Source organism: Sciurus carolinensis, chromosome 3 (assembly GCF_902686445.1).
Source record: "Sciurus carolinensis chromosome 3, mSciCar1.2, whole genome shotgun sequence".
NCBI classification, from domain to species: domain Eukaryota; kingdom Metazoa; phylum Chordata; class Mammalia; order Rodentia; family Sciuridae; genus Sciurus; species Sciurus carolinensis.
Window position 1 is genome coordinate 1,523,611 of NC_062215.1, and position 19,267 is coordinate 1,542,877.

Below are 19,267 nucleotides of genomic sequence, written 5' to 3' on the forward strand. Positions count from 1 at the left end.
CATAGGTGGCAGAGAATCCCCTCCAACCATGTCCTGGCTGAGGAGGGGCCTCAAGCCTCCCTCCCTGAGGCACCTTGCCTCTTCTGGAAGGTTTGGGAACGTGGCTGGTGGCCTTGGGCCTGTGTCCAGCCCACTGCAGGCCCTCCCCTGCCCATGGGCCCAAGATCCAAGCCCTCCTCCAGACGAGGATGTGAAGCCCAGGCAGACAGACCTGGGCCAGGCTCTGGGACCTGGGCCAGAACTCCAGTGGCAAGACTGGGGGACTGGGGTGGGGCTGCCATGCCCAACTGCTGGAGGCTCTGTCTGGTCCTGATGCTGACTGGTCCCTGGGGAGACCCTGGGGACAGGCACGCTGCCTCCCAGAACCTACCCAGGACACTACAGGTGCCCAGGAGACATCTTCAAATAAGGCACAACAAGTTCCCACAAGCAGGCGCCAGGCTCACCGATCTCGGGTGAGGAGGCCAGGTGTAGCCAGGACATCCCTTCTCTGGGTCTTTGAGAGGGTGGGGTCTCTCAGGACCCTGAGGCTCCAGAGCTTCCCCATGGCCCCCACCAGCCTTACCAGGCAGAAGGGACTGTCTGTAGGGGCCCTTCTGACTGATGTGTGGGGCTGGGTCAGAAGGCAGGTCCTTAGGACCCACCTCCATTTCTGAGGCCCACTTCGGGCTCCTGGGCGTAAGCAGATGAGGCAGACACGGCCTGTGCCTTCTTGCCTGGCAACAGGACGAAATAGAGCTGCAGTGACCACTCAGCAGGAGTCCAGGTGGCTCAGGCCTTGGTGGCTTCCCACTGGCCCAGCCACTTGGATGGCCTGCCCTGCAGCCCCTGGCCGTGTGCCTGCCCAGCCAAGAGGCCAGGGCCAATCCCCAAAGGCAAGTGTAGAGCAAACATGGCCAGGTTCCCAGGGGCAGCACCTGCAGCCCAGGTGTCCCCACCTGAGTATGGCGGCCACCCCAGCGCGTGCTCCCACCTGCAGCGTTGGGGCAGGTCAGTGCAGGTCATTCTCTGAGCTCAGTGGTAGTCACACTTTGCCCAGGCAAGCAGACACTCTGGGTGCCCCAGGTGGCCCCTACTCGCCAGGGAGGTTGGGGAAGCAGGAGAGGTGGCCTTCCAACTCAGCTGCAAGGGGCCTCCTGAAAACCAGGTCCCCTTTGTCCTGGGCTTGCTTGGGATGGAGGTCCTCCCACCACCCCTGATGGGGTGTGGGGTTGTGCCCCAGGGGCTTCCGGGTGCTGCAAGGTGTAGCCCCTCTTCACAGAGGGAAATGGAGGCTGGGAGAGGGGAGAAGGCTCTAACTGCACTGTGAAGGAGCTGAAGGTACAAGGACACCTGGGATCCCAACATGCCCAGTGGAGACCCTCCTCAGCCCCTCTCCTGGTTGGGCTGCCCATCACAGGGCCTCCTCCCATCAGGGGTGGGCACACAGCCTGGTGTGGCCAATCAGAGCAGCTGTGCTTCAATCACATGACTGGGTCTGAGTGAAGCCAGGCTGGATCAATCAATCAGCCTTCTTCACCAGGACTCCAGTGGCCTGCAGAGGGGCATGGGTCACCTCTGTGGGTCTGGGGGCAGCCAGGACCAGGTCCAAAGGCCCTGTGGACAGCCTAGCAGTAGAACCCCCTTTGCCTAAGTGCAGCCTTCCATTTCTGCACAAGGGGGTCCCTGGGACCTGGCAGTTGTGCCCAGAGAGACCCCCAGCACAGGCAAAGAGAGGATGAGGCCCGGCCACTGTGGTTGCCTTGGAGGACTCCGCCTGGACACAGCGGGGCCGGCCACTGGTCTTGGGCTTTCTGACGCTTCTCAAGGTGGAACCACTGGGGGTGACACATGGGACTCCCTGAGGTGGGGGCGGCGGCCCCTCCCAGGAGCAGGCAGGGAAGGTTCTTCCAAGAATCGGGTCGGGAACCAGCGCCACACCTCCTTGCCGTAAAACAGAACAGACAGGGAACCAGAGCGGTGGACGTGGAGCAGCACGCCTGAGCGGCCCTGGTCCCGGCAGGATGGGGGCCGTGCTGAGGTACAGCAGTCCTGGAAGGTGGCGTGTGACTCTCACGTCGAGCCTCGGTTTCCTGCCTGGAAAACTCACCGTGCAGGCTGACCAGAGGACAGAGCGAAGCACATGCACCAAGCGTGCCTGGCCAGTTGAGCGCTAAGGGCAGTGCTGTAGGGGAGACCCGTGACCCCTGAGGATTGGCCTCAGGGCTTTGAGGAAAGACCACACTGTACTTCAGACCTGCAGGCTTCCTCCCAAATATGCCCAGAGGATTGGGGAAAATGGTTCTGCCTGGTGCTGAAGAACAGTACCCTAATCTCCTTTGCTAAGACCTGGCTCATCTTACAGTCTACCTGGAGTCCTTCCTGCTGCCCTTGTCGCCAAGGCCTCTTCTTGATGGGTAGGTGCTCTCTGAATGTCCCTTCAGTTGTAGTAACTGCGGGGCTCCCTGGCCAGCACCTCTCATCATGTGGGGGGAGGACGGGTGTGGGGTGCAGGAGGGGAAGGAGAGTAGAGGCCAGGCTGGGAGACGCCCCATCCACAACTCACCAGCCAGGTCACGCCTCGGTCAGCAGAGCCCTGCCACGGTCCCTGGGCACTCAGAATGTGTCCTCTGCAGGCTTCGCTCCCAGGACCCTGCTGAGAGCATGTCCTCCCCTCAGAAATCCCCCAGCTCGGGGGGCAGGTCTCCTCCTCTGCATCCTGGCCACCCCTTCTGTTCATCTGCACTCACAGCACCCTGTGTGGGCTGGGGTTGGTGGTCCTGGCATGTAAGTGTGGGTTTCTGGTTTGAGGTGCAGAGAAGCAGTGGGCAGGGGGCGGTGGACAGTGGGGAATGAGTGGCGGGGCTGGGCTGGGCTCCATATGGATCACTCGTCAAGCCCGGGTGAGGCCCTGGGTTCAATACTCAGCACTGCATGAAAATAAGTAAGCAAAATAAAGGTATGTGTCCATCTACAAACTTAAAAAAAAAATGTTAAAAGTGAGTGGCCTCAAGAGGGGACAGGAGGCAGTGTGGAGGGACAGGGCAGGGGAGGACAGCGTGGGGCCTCTTGGTGGGGACACCTAGGGAGATAGGACAGTCTCAGCAGGGGTGCTGGGCAAGGACGCAGGGCCCTGGGAGACCTTGGCGCCACCCCGTCCACACAGGTCTGCCAGACCTCATGGTGACCACTTTGATGCCCTTTGGAAGCACTGAAGTCACACTTTCCCAGAGGCCCTGGCCACAGAGTGGAAGCACACGTCCCACACTTTTGTAAGCCCACTGGGCACTCTCAAGGGGCCTGAGGCCCAGAGCTAGGTTCCAGAAGAGGCAGAGGCCAGCCTGGCCCTTGACCTGGGGGCCCATGGGTAGCTGTGAGGGATGGTCTCCACTGTCCTGCCTGCTGGCTCCGTATGCTCTGCACCTCTGCTCTGGGCCGCACCCAGCCTGGAGAGGCAGGTGGGGAGAGGGAAACAGGCCTGGACTACAGGACTGGACTCAAGACCCCCCACAGCCCAGGGCACAGCTCTGGCAGCAGGGGGCTTGCCTCTTGGACATCAGCCCGAGCCAGGGGGACTCTGCCGCTCTCTCTCCCCCAGGGAACAGGCAGGGAAGTGGGGCCACCTCCCCAGCTGGCTCCACTGTCCCCTTCCTGCCCCGTTAGCTCACACTTCTGGGCAAATGGTCACTGTGGCCATGGGAGGTGGGACATAGTTACATGTGTGAGAAAGGGACAGACCTGGGGGACCCAGGCCCTGGGGATAGGCAGCTTGGGCTCCCTGGTCAGATGGGACCTCACTGGGTCTCCCCACATCGGGCCCCCACTGCCGGTGCCAGGTGCCCTCTGGCTTGTGTTTGGATCTTCCTGGCCTCTGGACTTGGGAGCCCTGGGAGCAGAGGCCCTGCTGACCGTGCAGCGTGTGGGTGGCTCGTGCTCAACCCCCAAGGGATGGAGATCTCAGCAGTGGCAAGTCTGGCCCGGGCACGGCATTGGCCCACGTGGACAGTGACGTCCACCTCTACACAACCTCCACAAGCCCTGGAGACGGCCTCGGGCCTGGGGAGAAGGGAGTTGGCAGCCTGGGTGTGGCTCTGTCCCCTGGAAGTTCCTAAGAGTCAGTGGGGTTCAAACCATCCTGACCCGGGTATAAGTCACAACTGTGTGAGGCCCCGGGTTCCGTCCCCAGCAGCAGGAAGAGAAGGGAAGGGGAGCTAAACCCACCTAGCACAGGACACGGCCACTCCACACGCACCGCGGGCCCCGTCCTCCAGCGTCCCAACGGCTTTATACGTTAGCAGCCCAAACTGAACAACCCGAAGGTCCCTCCAGAGCGAGTGCTATACCAGCAGGACAGCCATGCCACAGGGCACAGAAGCATCTCCGAGGATAGCTGTGGACACACAGAACAACTAAGCTGAGCCAGAGGGGGCCGAATGTCCCCCACTCTCCAATCTGTGTGAAACGCTCGGGGGGGAGTAACCTACAGTGACAGAAGGCAGACCCGTGGCTGCCTGGGTAGAGACTGAGCAGAAGGGAGCCTCAGGGCGCTTGCAGGGCTGGACACGCTGGCTGCATCTACTGAGCTGTGCCCAGCACTACTGTGTCTGGTCTCACGCCGAACATTTGTCAGAACTCATAATGCTGAGCAGCTAAAATGGGTGCACTTTCTTGTTTCTAAAGTGTATCTCAATAAAGGGATCAAAATAAAAAAAGAACAAGGTCCTATTTGTCCCTATCAGATGACAAAAGTCAAAATGACTGATCAAGTTCGGCTTTGCCAAGGAACTGAGGACTAGCTCCTTGTGGAGAGCACACCCCTAGCATGGGCAAGGGCCGCCGTTTGAATCCTCGGCACCTCAGAGGGGAAAAATAAAAAAAGAGTTCAGCTTTGCCAAGGATGCAGGGAAGCAGACCCTCATCCTTGGGTGGGAGGGATGTGTATTTTGGCATACTGCTGTGCAATTGGGTAGCATCAATCAGCATTCACAATATGTATACCTTTTAAACTAGTGATTCCTCTTCTAGGAATTGTTATCTTTCAGATACATTTGTATAAAAGCCTGGAGGTGCACTGGACTAGCTCGTGCAAGGCCCTGGGTTCAGTCCCCTGCACCTTAATCAAAGAAGCAATACAGAGATGTTCTTTGCAACAATACTTGCTTTGTTGAAAAATTAAAAGCAACTCAATGTTCAACAGTAAGACACTGGCTAAGTATGCGTAAACCAACTGTGTTATCAGTCCTCTGTCTCTGTGACAAAATGCCTGAGATAATGGACTTATAAAGAGGAAAGGTTTGGCTGGGGATACAGCTCAGTTGGTAGAGTGTTTGCCTTGCATGAAATAAGGCCCTGGGTTCAATCCCCAGCACCACCAAAAAAAAAAAAAAAAAAAAAAAAAAAAAAAAAAAAAAAAAAAAACAGGAAAGGTCCATTTTGGCTCATGGTTTCAGAGGTTTCAGTCCATGGTCTCCTTGTTGGTTTGGGCCCGTGGCAGCACAGTACATCATGGCAGGCTTATGTGGTGGAGGAGGCTGCTCACCTCCTGGTGGCTGGGAAGTGAGAGGGAGGGACAGGAAAGAACTGGATCCCAATACCCTCTTTGAGGGGCACAGCCCTGACCTAACTTCCTCCCACCTCCTACAGATTCACCAACTCCCAGTAGCTCCATAGCATGGTCTTCAGTGGACATTCTGGACCCAATCTTGAGCACTGGCCCATTGTCCCAGTTTGCTGGGGACTGTCCTTGCTGACCTTAGCACTGACAGCCCCAGGCTCTGGGACACCCCTTTCCTCAAAGCTAGGCTGCTGGCTGCTGAACAGACCATAGCATGGACATGCCAGGGAGCACCAGGAAGTCAGGAAAGGTGCCACAGGGATCTCGGTACCCACGGTGGGCCAGGCGCAGTGTGCGTGGCGCATGCCCAGAGCCAGCACCTGGGGCAGTGGAGGCGGGAAGATCACAAGTTCAAGGCTAGCCCGAAGGAGCAAGATCCTGTCTCAAAATAACAACAAAAAGCTCTCAGCGATGGAGCGCCTGCCTAGCTCACACGCCCAGTACTGCTAAAATAAATAAAGGACAGGTGTCACTGTGGAAGACGGGCAAGTGGTGTCAGGTAGGAGACCGAAGGAAGGCGACCTGGGAGGAGCAGGCGGAACGGGTCAGCGGGTTTCCAGGGCTTCCGGTGCCCGGGGGAGTGGGGGTGTGGACAGGCGCCCTGTGCTGAGCGGCTTTCTGCTTTATGTCCCTTTGTGCTCTTGGACTGGTTTACTCTGTGTGACCGTGGGTTTTATAATTATAAAAATATTTTCTGAAGGAGGTGTGACCTTGATCTTCAGTCAAAGGCAGGTGGGTGGGGCCTCTGGATTGCAGCTTCAGTCAGGCAGGCTAGGGGCGGAGAGTCCAAGGCCCAGCCTCCAGCAAGGGAAGGTCGGGACGGGGAGGGGTCCCAAGGTCAAGGTTGGGCAGACCCTGATGCTGGGGCAGGTGCAAGTAGGGGGTTTCTGGCCGCCTCCACTCTCGCTTTCTTCCCCTGGAGGTGGACCCTTGTCCAGGACCCACTTTCAGGAGGACGCGGGCCTCTCTTGCTGCAGGCAGCCGTCTCTACCCAAACACCGGCAGCCTGGGATTGTTAAGCAAATTGACAGGTGGGGCCCTGAGCCCAGCTAATTCCAGTGTCTTAATGAGCGGGGAGATGAGGTTTTATTCATCACTGGGGCTTTAAAAATTGCAGTAAAGTGGCCCACTTTATAAAGAAAAAATCAATCGCAAAAAGAAAACAGGAGTATGTAAATGGACAGGGTGACAAAAAGCGGACCAATTACCCCCAAAATGAGACGCAGTTATGGCTCCATTAACTCAATTATATTTTCAAAAGGATTTCTTACGAGGCCCCCGCCCCACCCCACCCGCACACGCCTGTAATTTTTACATCAACTTCAAGCCATTAAGTTGCATTAAATTATTTTGTGGGAGAGAGAGGTATGTTTGGGAAGAGAACACTCCAGGCATCCGAGTCCGCCTCACTAGGGAACGAGTCAGGTCCCAGGGTCAGGCTCCTTCGTCCAGTCCTGAGGGTCCCAGGTGCCTGGGCAAGGGATTGCAAGCTGCTGTAGGCCGGTCCTTCGGTCCCCACGCCCCCACGCCCACCGCTTACGTTTATATCCCCAGATGGACAGCTCTTCTGTCCCCCCAGTGGTTGGCCCTGCAAATGCCGGCCCACGTTGGAGTCCCTAATCTTGCTGGCTTCCTGAGTTTTTTCTTTTATCTCCTTAGAGTTAGAAAGCTTAGTATTTTTTTTTTTTTTTTTTGAGAAGTGGAAAAGTAAACATTTAAAATTAAAAAACACCAAAATTGGGGACCAAATGGGGATACACGCTCCATGCCTGTTTTCCTGGAGTCCTGAGCCCTGGAAACTCAGGATCCTGAACATACTGGACATGATGTCCCCTCAATTCACTCCATGTGCCAGGCAGGTCCTGAACTCACAGTTCCTGACTGGCCCTGCGGCTTGATGGCTGAGACCTGCTTTCAGGGTCAGTTGTTCCCTGGGAGGCAGAGGCCTGCCCTACTTAAGCCTGCGCCTGGGTCACAGGGGAGCTAGAGCTTAATGTCATGGAGCTCAGGCGGAGCCGAGAAGACCAGAGGAAAGGCTGGCACACATAGGAAGCAGGGGAGAAGGGGGAACCGGCAGATGAAGAGCCCAGGGTTGCCAGAAGACATTAAGTCCACTAGTGGTGGACAAATGGAGGGGCAGAGACTTGGGCTGGCTAGTGGGTTGGGGGTGACCATGGGCACCAGCCAGGGCCCCCACAAGGGCTCAGTCCTGGAGACCCAGGCCTGGCAGGCTGAGGGTTAAACCACAAGACAGAAGAGAGAAAATGTGGCGGGGGCATCTCAGAGGCAAGAGGACCCATGCAGGACGGGCTGATGGAGAGGGGCTGATCTGGGTGGGGTGTATGGGCTGGTTCTGAGAGATCCTCTTAGCACCCAGAAGGTCCCTCCACTGGCCAGGGGCTGGGGAGAGCAGAAACGCAAAAGGAATCCTTTCTGTCCAGCACCCAGATAATAGCCTCTTGGGGCTGCTTCATGAGCTTTGCCCTCCTAGCCTTGTGGCCCCATGAGCACCTGGGCTTGCTGAGCCCAAGCAGCTGCGCAAGTAGCTCGGGCCCAGCCCCTCGTTTGAGAGCCTGGGGCAGGGAACTGGCAGGGTGGGTGAGAAGGACCACAGGTGTGTGCGTGTGTGCAGGTGAGCACGTTCATCAGACCAGCATGCACAGCACCTCCGCTGCCCACCCCCAGGCCCTGGGAGCCCCCAGGTGGATGGTGACGTTGCTGGGAATGGCGATCACCCTCTTGTAGGACGTGGCTGCCAGTCTGGGCAGGGACAGCACCCAGGGAGAGTCCTGGGGCAGGAGAGTATGTGCCATATGGCCGGGCCCATGGAAGGGCTGGGTCATCCCAGGAGCGTGACACTGGGCTGGGAGGGGCAGTTTCCATGAGAGGGGGAGGCTGAGGCCAGGAAGCCCAGGAGACCTGGGCCCTTCAGGATCCCAGAGACCTCAGCCTGGGGAAGATGTAGCCTAGGCCTCTGGGAGGGTGGGATGAGCAGGCAGAGGCGAGGTCCCACCAGCCTGGCTGTCCACCATCAGGACCCTGGACCCTCTCTGGAACTCCAGTCCCCCTTTCCCTGGCCATACAATGGACTGACAGAGAACAGTCAGGTCCTGGTGGAACAGCAGGCCTCACTTTCTCCTGGTGCCCTCCACTGTCCTGAGGAGTGGGCCGCAGGCTGTCTCCTGTCCTTGGCCTACAGTGGGCGGCCTCAGGGGCCCCTTTGGGGTTTCCAGGCCCCCCTCGTGCTGAGGAGCTGCAGGGTCACCTTGGAGGAGGTGGCTCCTGGCCAGGGAGCCACAGCCCGCCTAGTGGACTCTGCTTGCCGCCTGCTCCTTCCCCTGCGGGCTGGCTCAGCGAGCAGAGATCCTCAAGGTGGGGAGGGCGTCCTTGAAGGCTCAGGCGGCCCCACACCAAGGTCTGGGCACCAAGGTCACCGCCAGCTGGGGTGCTGCCCAGGAGGGGGGAGGGTGACGGGCCGTTACTGTCTGGAGGGAGGAGGGAGGCAGGGGAGGGGAAATAAAAAGAGATTACATTTTTTAAAAGGTCCTCTAGCTGTCAGCTGACACCATCCCTGCTCTCCATCCGTTTTATAGCCTGCTGGGATCAGGCAGCTGGGCCCCGTCTGTCGGGGGGTGCAGAGGGGTGGGGGCAAGGAGCCAAGCCCCCCCAGGTGGCCTGGCCATCAGGCTGCCTTTCCCCCTCTTGGTTTCCCCAAGGGCTGCCCAGGCAGCAGGAGCCCAGCCCCGGGCAGGGCGGGTGCTCAGTGCAGGTGAGACCCCAAAGGTGGAGGGGGAGCTGCCCCCGGTGGGCGGCCACTATCGCTGCCCATCTATCCCCCTGACAGGTCAATTTTCTCTCGTGTTTTACAGGAGCTTTCAGGGCAGGAAATGTGATCGGGCAGCTGATTTATGTCCTCACCTGGTCTTTGTTCACAAGCCTTTGCTCCAGCCCCCAACCCTGCTGCAGGGCCAGAGGACATCCCCTGAGGGGAGTCCCACCCTCACGCCTCCTCCAGCAACCAGCCCTGACCACCAGAGCTCTTGCTGGCCCTGCTAAGGCAGGGACACAAATCCTTGAAAGCAGCGTCCCCACTTTTTGTATGAAGGGGTGGCTGGGCTGGTGTGAGTCTCTGGCTGCAAAGGCGTCACCTGAGCCTGAGGCCTGGGACCCAGGGACCAGCCGCGCCTGAGGAAGGAACTGATTCCCCAAGACAACTTTTCTCTCTCGAGCTCAGAGTTCTTGCCTGATGCCATAGCCAAGTCCTCTTATTGCACCTGCGGACAGGGATGGTGGGGTCACAGAGAGACCCTCACACCCCCTTTCCTCTGGAGGAGGGAGTGGCTGGGAGCCTTTAGCCTCTACCTCTGGGGGCCGCCTCCTAAGACCAGGACGATCTTCGTAGCAGGTGGGCCCTAATCTTTCATGGAGTGACAAAGAGCATGTTTAGAAAACTTGCAGCAGACACGCTAGTGAGACAGCTCAGCCTCACACTGCCCCCGCCCCCACCTCTGCCAGGTGCTGCCTCCAACCCCCCTCAAACAGGATTCTGGGAACCTGGGATGAGGTCCCCCTGTGCCTCCCCCAGCTGGACGTGGGCACTGTCACAGACTCAGGTGCTAACCAGACAGGTGAGACTCACTCCGGCCCCACCTCCTGGGGCCTGGGCTCCCCCTGAAGAAACTTGATTCTAGGTCAGACAAGTGAATGCACCACAACCCCACCAGGAGGGTGAGTCCTGTCCCCCAGCAGGGATACCCTCAAGGTGGGGATGCAAATGTGGTGTGCTTGGGGCCTGCCAGGAGACCCCACTCTTGGGCACTGGGCTCTGTCCTAGAGACTAGCAGGAGCCACACCTGATCTTGGCTGGAGGAGGTCTCCCCAGCTCTGTGGCCTCTGCTGCCCAGAAGAGAAGCCAGAAGCTGGGCTCTGCTCTCCTGCAGCTGGAATGCCCTGTAACCCAGGCCTTGGCCGGCAGACACCAGGTCCCCAGGTGATGGGCTGGGCAGAGTCCTGCCTGTGTGGCTCTGGGGAGTACTGGCCAGGCTGTGCCACCAAAAGATGACTGATGCTCTTCCTGCTTCTCACATCTCTGAGGGTCCTTTTCCTGAGCTCTGCCTTCAGCCACTGTCTCAGCTCTGAGACTTCATGGTCTTCTAATCTCAACCTTTTCATTTTCTCACTTTCTTCTTTCTTTGGAGGAGTTGGGGATGGAACCCAGTGGAACCCAGGGCCTTGCATGCTAGGCAAGTTCTCTGCCATTAAATGACACCCCAGGATCCAATCTCGATTTTTTTTTTGTACCAGGGATTGAACCCAGGGATGCTTAACCACTGAGTCATAACCCCACCCACCCACTGCCTCTTTTTGAGACTGGGTCTCGATAAGTTGCTGAACCTGGCTTTGAACTTGTGATCCTCCTGCCTCAGCCTCCTGAGCTGCTGGGATTACAGGTGTGTAATGCACAAACCACATTTTTTTTTTTTCTGGTGCTGGTGATTGAACCCAGGGCCCTGTGCATGCTTTGATCTTTTTGATGAAGAGAACAGGTTTGCTTTCTGCTGTCAAAAACTTGTTGGAAGCTTGTGGTTGGTGTAAGTTCCAGTAGAATGAAATGAACAGAATTGGAACTTCAGGTTCCACCTAGAAAAGACCTCAGTCAAGATCACACCCACAACCTTGCCCATTTATCTACCCCACCTTCCTTCTACCTGCCACCCCTTCATTCACCTGCACGCCTGTCCACCTCTCTGAATCACATCCATCCTGCACCCCCACCCCATACATACATCTATATCCTGCCCACTTACCCACCAGTACCCCCACCTGTGTGCCCATCCACCGACTCCCATCCTTCCATCCACTCCTCTGCCCATCCGCTCCCTCATTCTTTCACCTACCCATTCATCACCCATTTACCTATCCATCCTGCTGTCTATTCACGCACCTACTCGCCCACCCAACTCATCCACCCACCCGCCCATCCGTCTGTCTGTCTTTTCTTCCATCATTCTATCAAACATACACCCATCCATTCTTTACTCACCCCTCTATCCACTCACTTACCTGTTCACTCACCCATTCACCTACCTGTCTATTCCCCTTTCTGTCCACCACCTGCCCACCACCTGCCCACCCTCATTTGTGGAGTACTGACGAGTTTCTAGGCATGAAACTATACAACGGAGCTCACTAACCTGCTGACCGTGGTGGATGGAGAGACGTCCTGTAAATGCAAGGCCTCCGAAGCAAGTGGGCAGGGCATGTGTGACCCAGTCAGGGGAACGAGAAGGCCAGGGAGTCTTCCAGGAGGGGTTTGGAGAGGGATAAGAAGGAGGAGCCTGTTGGGTAGAGGGTCAGGGGTAGGACTAGAGGGAAGGGAAGGGCTGGTTTCTTCAAGGTGCCAGGTCCAGAAGGCTGGAGGACAGCCCTGGGCCTGCAGCCTGGCAGGGACTGGGCAGCGTGGTTGGTGGGCAGCGGGAGCTCATTCCCAGGTGGCGAGAAGGGAGAGGGGTGGTTGGGCTCATTGTGGGGCCGTTGCAGGTGGGGTGGGAGGAGGTTTGTGACGAAGAAGGGCCGGGCCAGCCAGTGTGGCATCCCTGACCCAGTGCCCTGTGGGAGCCCAGCAGGTGTCCCTTCCTGACCCAGCCTTCTCCCAGTCTCTCTCCCAACCCCTGAGCTACGTCTGACGTTTGTAGGTTGGATCCTTGCCAAGGAGCAGGGCTGGCTTCTTGGGTGGTGCCCCTTACGGTTGCACAAGGTGCAGACTGGAAAGTGCCGGTGGCTTAAATGCTGCTCTGAAATAATTCTTCTTCTTCTTTTTTTCTTCTTCTTCTTCCTCCTCCCCTTCTTCTTCTTCTTCTTCTTCTTCTTCTCCTCCTCCTCCTCCTCCTCCTCCTTCTTTTTTAATATATGTTCAGTTGTGGATGGACATAATTTCTTTATTTTATTTACTTATTTTTTTCAATGTCATGCTGAAAATGGAACCCAGTGCCTCTCCCGTGCGAGGCAAGCGCTCCGCCACAGAGCCCCAGCCCAGCCCTGCTCTGAGTCTTCACAGGCTGCTGTACTTGCTTTGCCACGTCCAGGTGGGGTCCAGGTGGGATGCTGGAGCAGGCCTGAAGCAGAATCACTACACGTGTCACAGGGTCCTTCAAGGCCACGTCTGCACGCAGTCCTCAGTGCTGGTGAGCACAGAACCCAGTGGTTTCTGGACTCTGGGGACCAGCTGTGAGGTGGTCACCATGTGAGGATGGGCCATCGAGGGCCCCAGGGCCACACTTCCTGCCAGAAATGGAAGTCGCCCCAATCACAGCACAAAGCATGGCAGGCGCCCTGAGTTCCTTCCTCTATCAGCCGACTGACCAACTGCACTGGAATGAGGGGGAGGAGCGGGAGGAGAGGGCAGCCCAAGCCCCTCTTCCTGTCCTGCTCTGCTCAGGGAGGCAGGGCGGAGCAGCTCTCTGGGTGCAAACGAGTGAAGAAGGGAAGTGAAGGCAGTTGGCTCTGGGCTGGGCTGCGGCCCTGGGCACTTGCAGAGCACACCCTTGGTTCCATCCCCAGCACCAGAGGGACAAAGAAACAAAGAGTCGAGTTCCTCTCGTGCAATCCGTGCATTGTTTTGGTAGTAAGGACACTGTGCCTACCTTGACTACAAAATACTGGTGTGTGTTGTCAGTGGTTTGGCCTCTGTGCATTTCGAGCTGGCATTGTGCAACACAGAGATGGAACAGTGAAATGCACATCAAAAATTTAAATGTTCCTTTCTTTATGTTTTTGTGGTGCTGGAGATGGAAACCATAGCCTCTGTGGGCTGGGCAAGTACTCTACCACTGAGCTGCACGCCAACCCTTCTTTATTTTAGAATGCTATCATGGGCAAATATAAAGTACGTGGAGCTGGTCATGGCCGTGCACACCTGTGATCCAGAGACTCAGGAGGCTGATGCAGGAGGATTGCAAGTTCAAGGCCAGCCTCAGCAACTTTGAGAGGCCCTATCTCAAATTTTAAAAAATAAACATAAGAACTGGAGATGTGCCTCAGTGGTAGAGCACCCCTGGGGTTCTATCCCCAGTATTAAAAAAAAAAAAAAGCAAAGGCAAGTGGAGACACTGTGGAAAGGCAAAAAGCTTCAGACTTAAAAGACACTTTTTTAAAAAAATTTATTTTTATTGTAAACAAATGGGACACATGTTGTTTCTGTTTGTACATGGAGTAACAGCATACCATTTGTGTAATCATACATCTACATAGGTAATGATGTTTGATTCATTCCATTATTTTTTCCCTTCCCCCCACCCCTCCCACCCTTCTTTTCCCTCTATACAGTCCCTCCTTCCTCCATTCTTGCCCCCTTCTCACCCCCCGTTATGTGTCATCATCCGCTTATCAGTGAGATCATTCGTCTTTTGGATTTTTGAGATTGGCTTATCTCACTTAGCATGATGTTCTCCAATTTCATCCATTTGCCTGCAAATGCCATAATTTTATTATTCTTTATAGCTGAGTAGTATTCCATTGTATATATATACCACAGTTTCTTTATCCATTCATCAATTGAAGGGCATCTAGGTTGGTTCCACAGTCTGGCTATTGTGAATTCAGCAGCTAAGAACATTGCTGTGGCTGTATCTCTTAGTATGCTGATTTTAAGTCCTTTGGGTATAGGCCGAGGAGTGGGATAGCTGGGTCAAATGGTGGGTCCATTCCAAGTTTTCTAAGGAATCTCCACACTGCTTTCCAGAGTGGCTGCACTAATTTGCAGCCCCACCAGCAATGTATGAGTGTACCTTTTTCCCCACATCCTCTCCAACACCTATTGTTGCTTGTATTCTTGATAATCGCCATTAAATGACACTTTTTGTGGCATTTTTTCTTGCCTTATGAGCCAGGCACCTCAACTTCTCATCTTGTGCAGGCCCTGCAGGTTTCAGAGCAGGCTTATCCTTCCCCGTGGGTTTGGCGTGCAGTGCAAGGGAAACCAGGCCTGGCACCTCTTGGGAATCACCTGTTAGGGTGACTCCTACACATGACCTCGAAGGGGCCAGTTTAGGATCCTGTCAGCTGCGGGGAGCTCACCATGCAAGAAGTTCCTTTCAAGACCCCCTGTGGGGGCAGCTCCTCAGGCTCTGTCCTTCCCCAGGAATTGGGGATGGGAATGGGGACAGGTCTCCCACCTTCCCCAGGCCTCTGCTGCTGCTGAGCACGGGATGTTTGTCAACAGGGCGCGTCACGTGGGGAAAGAAGAAAACTAGGCCTGGAGCTGGGGCTGGACAGAGAGGCAGACAAAGGGCAGGATGGCCACTGCGCTCTTGGAGCCTCTCCCTGCCCGGCACGGAGGAGGAGAAGGCTCTTTTTCCTGGCAGCAACGCCAGCTGGCAGCGTCAAGAGCAGCAGCCCTGGGGGCTCGGAGGGAGGCTGTGATGTGGGGGAGGCTGTTGGCACAGCCTGTGGTGGCAGCCTCCCTGTGGTCCCAGTCTGTCTTCGGTGGGAGTGGCAGATCCTACAGCATGGGGTCTCGACCACTTCTCCTGGCCTGCGGGTGAAACCTGCAGGTCAGTCTCCGCATGTGCAGACTCTCCCTGGCCCAGCCTGGCCCTAGAATTGACCTCTCTTGGAGCCCACTGCCCACTGGCCACCCACTGCCTCAGCCATCTCTCCCTGCTGGCTCCACTCTGTCCCCAGGGAGCCTGCCTCCCTCCCCCATGCTCCCTGCGGCCGTCACTCCTCAGCTGTCAGGGGTCTTAATCACCAGACTGCCTCTGATCTGCCTGGGCCTCTGCACAGCTGGGAAGGCCCTCTGGAGCCTGGGCATGCTGCATACCTGCACATCTCCCTGGGGCCACTGTCCTACCCAGCTGCAGGGTAGCCAAGGGCACAGGGACCCCAGGGGGCTGCAGCTGCTGAAAGGAGGATCTGGATGCAGCCCAACTGTGCCCCAGGACTCCCAGCTGTGCCCCTTTGATTCTCTACCCCCTCCTTACTGAAGCTTGTCCCAGGGCCCCACAGAGGGAAAACAGGGATTTTTCTCTCTGGCATCTGGGGCCTTCGGAGGAGCTCTGGGGTTTTAATCAGCAAAGGGGCCCAGGAATCCCCACATAAGGCAGGGCTCTCTGAGGTTCAGTCACCTCTGACCCTGTGGGTCACAATCTTCCCTGAAGTCTGTGGGCCTCATGGCCTCTAGACAAGTCACGCCTGGGGTGCACCTTTTTGGGGAAACAGGTAACATTTCTCCTCCTTGGTCTGCTGCTGGGAGTGCCAGCCCTGGAGTGGTCTCCCCTTCTTTAGAATCAGCAGCTCCAGCCTCCGCTTGCAGAGGATGCAGGCGAGGATCCCCAGGCCCTTTCCCACCCACACCACAGGCTTCCTGAGCAAGGCCAGAGTTCCAGTGAGCACGGGGTCTGGGGGCAGGGAGCATTGCTGTCTCTCCCTTCCAGAGTGTGAAGTTGCAGTTTCCTTCTCTTGGAACCAAAGTCTTGGGGTGTCTCATGCTGGCCAGCTGGGAAGCACACATCCTCCCTTCTCCCCGCGCCCTGTGACGAGGCCTGAGCAGCCCAAGGCCTCAGCTCTGGTCCTGGGGCACCCTCACTGGCCTCCCTGGGCAGAGTCCCTGGCATGGGAAAGGGCAGCAGAGTGTGTGCTGGTCTCAGCCCGGCTCTGCCCTACATGTCTAGGCAGAAGGCAGCCACGGCACTGCCCGGGCCACAGCAGACTGAGGCCTGCATCCTGTGGAAACCCCGTGCCGCCTGGTGGTCAGGGCCAGCCTGGGTGAGGCCAGGCAACACTGGGCTCTGATGTGAGGACACCAGGAAGAGGAAAAGAGATGGAGAGTGTGCTCAGAGAGGACTGCTTCTGTTCCTGGGCCTCCATGACTTGCCTCCTGCCCAAACAGGAAGGACAACCAGGCGAGAATGTCCCAGGGGCCAGCAGTGGGGAAGCGGCCCTACCAGGGTCGAGGCCTGAGGGTTCACTGGCAGCTGTGTGTGCATCTCCCTGCGTGCCCTCCACCTGCATGTCCAGGCCCACTCCCCTTGGGTCTGGAATTTTGAGACAAGGGGTAAAATTGCCGAGGAAATCAGGCTCTCATCTTGTGGAATTCTCAACCACCCTGCTAATTACAACACAGTAATGGAAGGCTCAGAGCAAGTTCCCTCCGGGTGACCGAGATGATAACCTGCAGCTCTTGTCTGAGCAGGGGACATGTGTGAAGGTCACGCTGTCTGGCCGGCTCCCCTCCCCGTGCAGCTGCCTGGGGCCGGGTGGAGCTCACCACTCTCAGACCCCACCCTGAAGGACCTGGAGACTCACATGTGTGTGGGACCACTGCCCCCCCATTAGCCACCACCTGCTGGGCCTGGCAAGGGCTCACACCCTGAGACCCGGTCAAAGGGAGCCCTGGCATGAGGCCTAGCTGCCCTTCCTCTTGGAGGTCTGCAGAGGGTTAGCACCCAGGTCAGACTAGAGGCAAATCTGTGTTCAGTGTGTCCTCCTTTCCCTAAAGCACCTGGGGTGTCCATAGGGCAGGGTTGAGCCACAACCCCAGCCCCACCCATACCTCTTGCTTACGTTGGTCAGGTCTTACCACATAGCATGCTTTCCTCTGCCTGGCTGCCCTCTCTTCCCACCCTCTGGTGAAGACTGGGACATTCATTGGGTCTCTCTGCAGATGTTCCCCTGAACCTCCTGGAGAGACTCTGCCCTGTCTTGAGATCACCCTGCACCTGTGCTTCTCAGCATCTCAGGGACCCCAAGAACAACTAAACAAAGCACCGGTGACCTGGGGCTTGCCTCAGTGAAGGACCCAGCTGGCTGGCAATCGACCAGCACAAGCTCATTCTCTTTCCATTCCAGGGACCACGAGTCCAACAACGAGTGTCTGCAGGGCCATGCTGCCTCCAGTCTCTAGAGAGGGGTCTTCCTGATCCTCCGCCTTCCGATGGCCCAGGTGTTTCTTGGTTGTGGCCGCATCACTCCAGTCTGCCAGGTGGATTCAGGGCCCACTGGATGTCTGGGATGATCTCACCTCCAGATCCTTACCTTACTTACATCTGACAACGAGGTATGATCTGAGGCTCCCTGTAGACCCATGTTGTGGGGGCCACCCCCTTGACCCACAATACCAAGTCCCCAAAGGCCCTTTCCTGCCTGACAAACCCCTTCGCAGGACTCAGAAAGCCTAGCGTTTGTGTGTTCTCATTTCCTTGCTCCTGAGGGCGTGAGCCTGGCTTCCTGCTCCTTCTGGCCTCACGCTGGGTCGTAGCTCAACCCTGAGCCCGGGCAGCTCACCAGTTCCCTGAGCACCTGGCTCCCAGGACACTTGCCTTCCTCAGTGCTCAGCCTGGGTCCTGGCTGGAGCCCCCCAGAGACCTGAGACTACTGGGAAGTGTGACTGACCCTTGCACAGCAGCTCTAAAACGAGGGTGGGACAGAGGACTGGCGACAGGGAGGCGTACAGTGGAGGATGCTGCTCACCTGCTCCTGTGCTGAGGGCCAAGGAGCCCAGTGGGCCACAGGCAGGACTCAGATGGCTCAGTGGCAGCAGCATTCTCAGAGCTGGGCAGCAGTGGGGGCTCTCTCCACCCTCAGGGAAACTGAGGTCAGTAAAGGTGAGGTGCCTGCCTGCAAATCTCCCCAAGCCTGGGGTTCCTGGACCAGAGTGGTCACCCAGCAGGCAGGTGGGAAGGGGCCCAGGCTGGAGAGGAGGGGAGCAGGCAGGGTCTGGTGGGCTTCTCCATCTGTGGGAATTAGGCCACATTTCGCACAGCACATGCTTCCTATGGTTCTCCAGGCCCAGGGCTGCACGTTAGGGGGTGCTGTGAACTTGCTCCAGGCTGGTGTGCGGTTGGTTGGCCTCTGGGTGGTTGGGGTGGTGAGGGGCACGGAGCCCAGGCAGGCAGGGAGGTGGGCTGAGAAAAGCACCAGGGACACATGTGGTCTGGGTGGCCGAGCAGAAGTTGTGGCAGGTATGGGGCTGTGGGTGGCCTGCCCGTGTGCCCATGGTAGCAGGCCTAGGACCTGGGTGCACCAGCACACGTGGAGCGAGGGTCCTGGGGTGACTGGCACAAAGGGCGATGGACAGGGCCAGAGGGGGCTGACACAACAGAAGTGGTCCCACAGCTCCATAGGCCAATGTCCAAGTTCAGGTGGGCTTCTGAGCTGAGGGGGACCCTTGGCGTTTGCTGGTCAGTAGAAGCACAGCCTGCTCTCCGCCTTCATCTTCTCCAGGTTTGTCCCCACATGTGCGTCTCCAAGTCTCCCCTTCATATGAAGACGCCAGGCATGTTGGCAGTAGGCCCCTTCTACTCTACGAGGACCTCAGCCTAACCAGTGACATCTGTAAAGGTCACATTCTGAGGTACCCAGGGCTGGGACTGAGGCGCAACGCCACTCTTGCAGTGGTGGACGAGGTGGTCCTGGGAGCTTCTCTGCAGGGCCTGCCCTGAGGAGCTGCAGGCCTCCTGGGCAGGCGGCTAGGAGTCGGGTGGGGCCTGGGGCCCCAAGGATACGGAAGCCTGCTTAGACTGGTCTTTGCTAGTGGCCATTTCTGACTTCCTTGCGGAAAATACCCTTTGGCCTTTCCTATCCCCCACCAGACATCCTGGGTCTCTGCAGTGAGATTCCTGGGGATGGTAGGGTGGTGGGGTGGTGGGGTCTTTCTACCTTCTGAGAGAGGAGGAG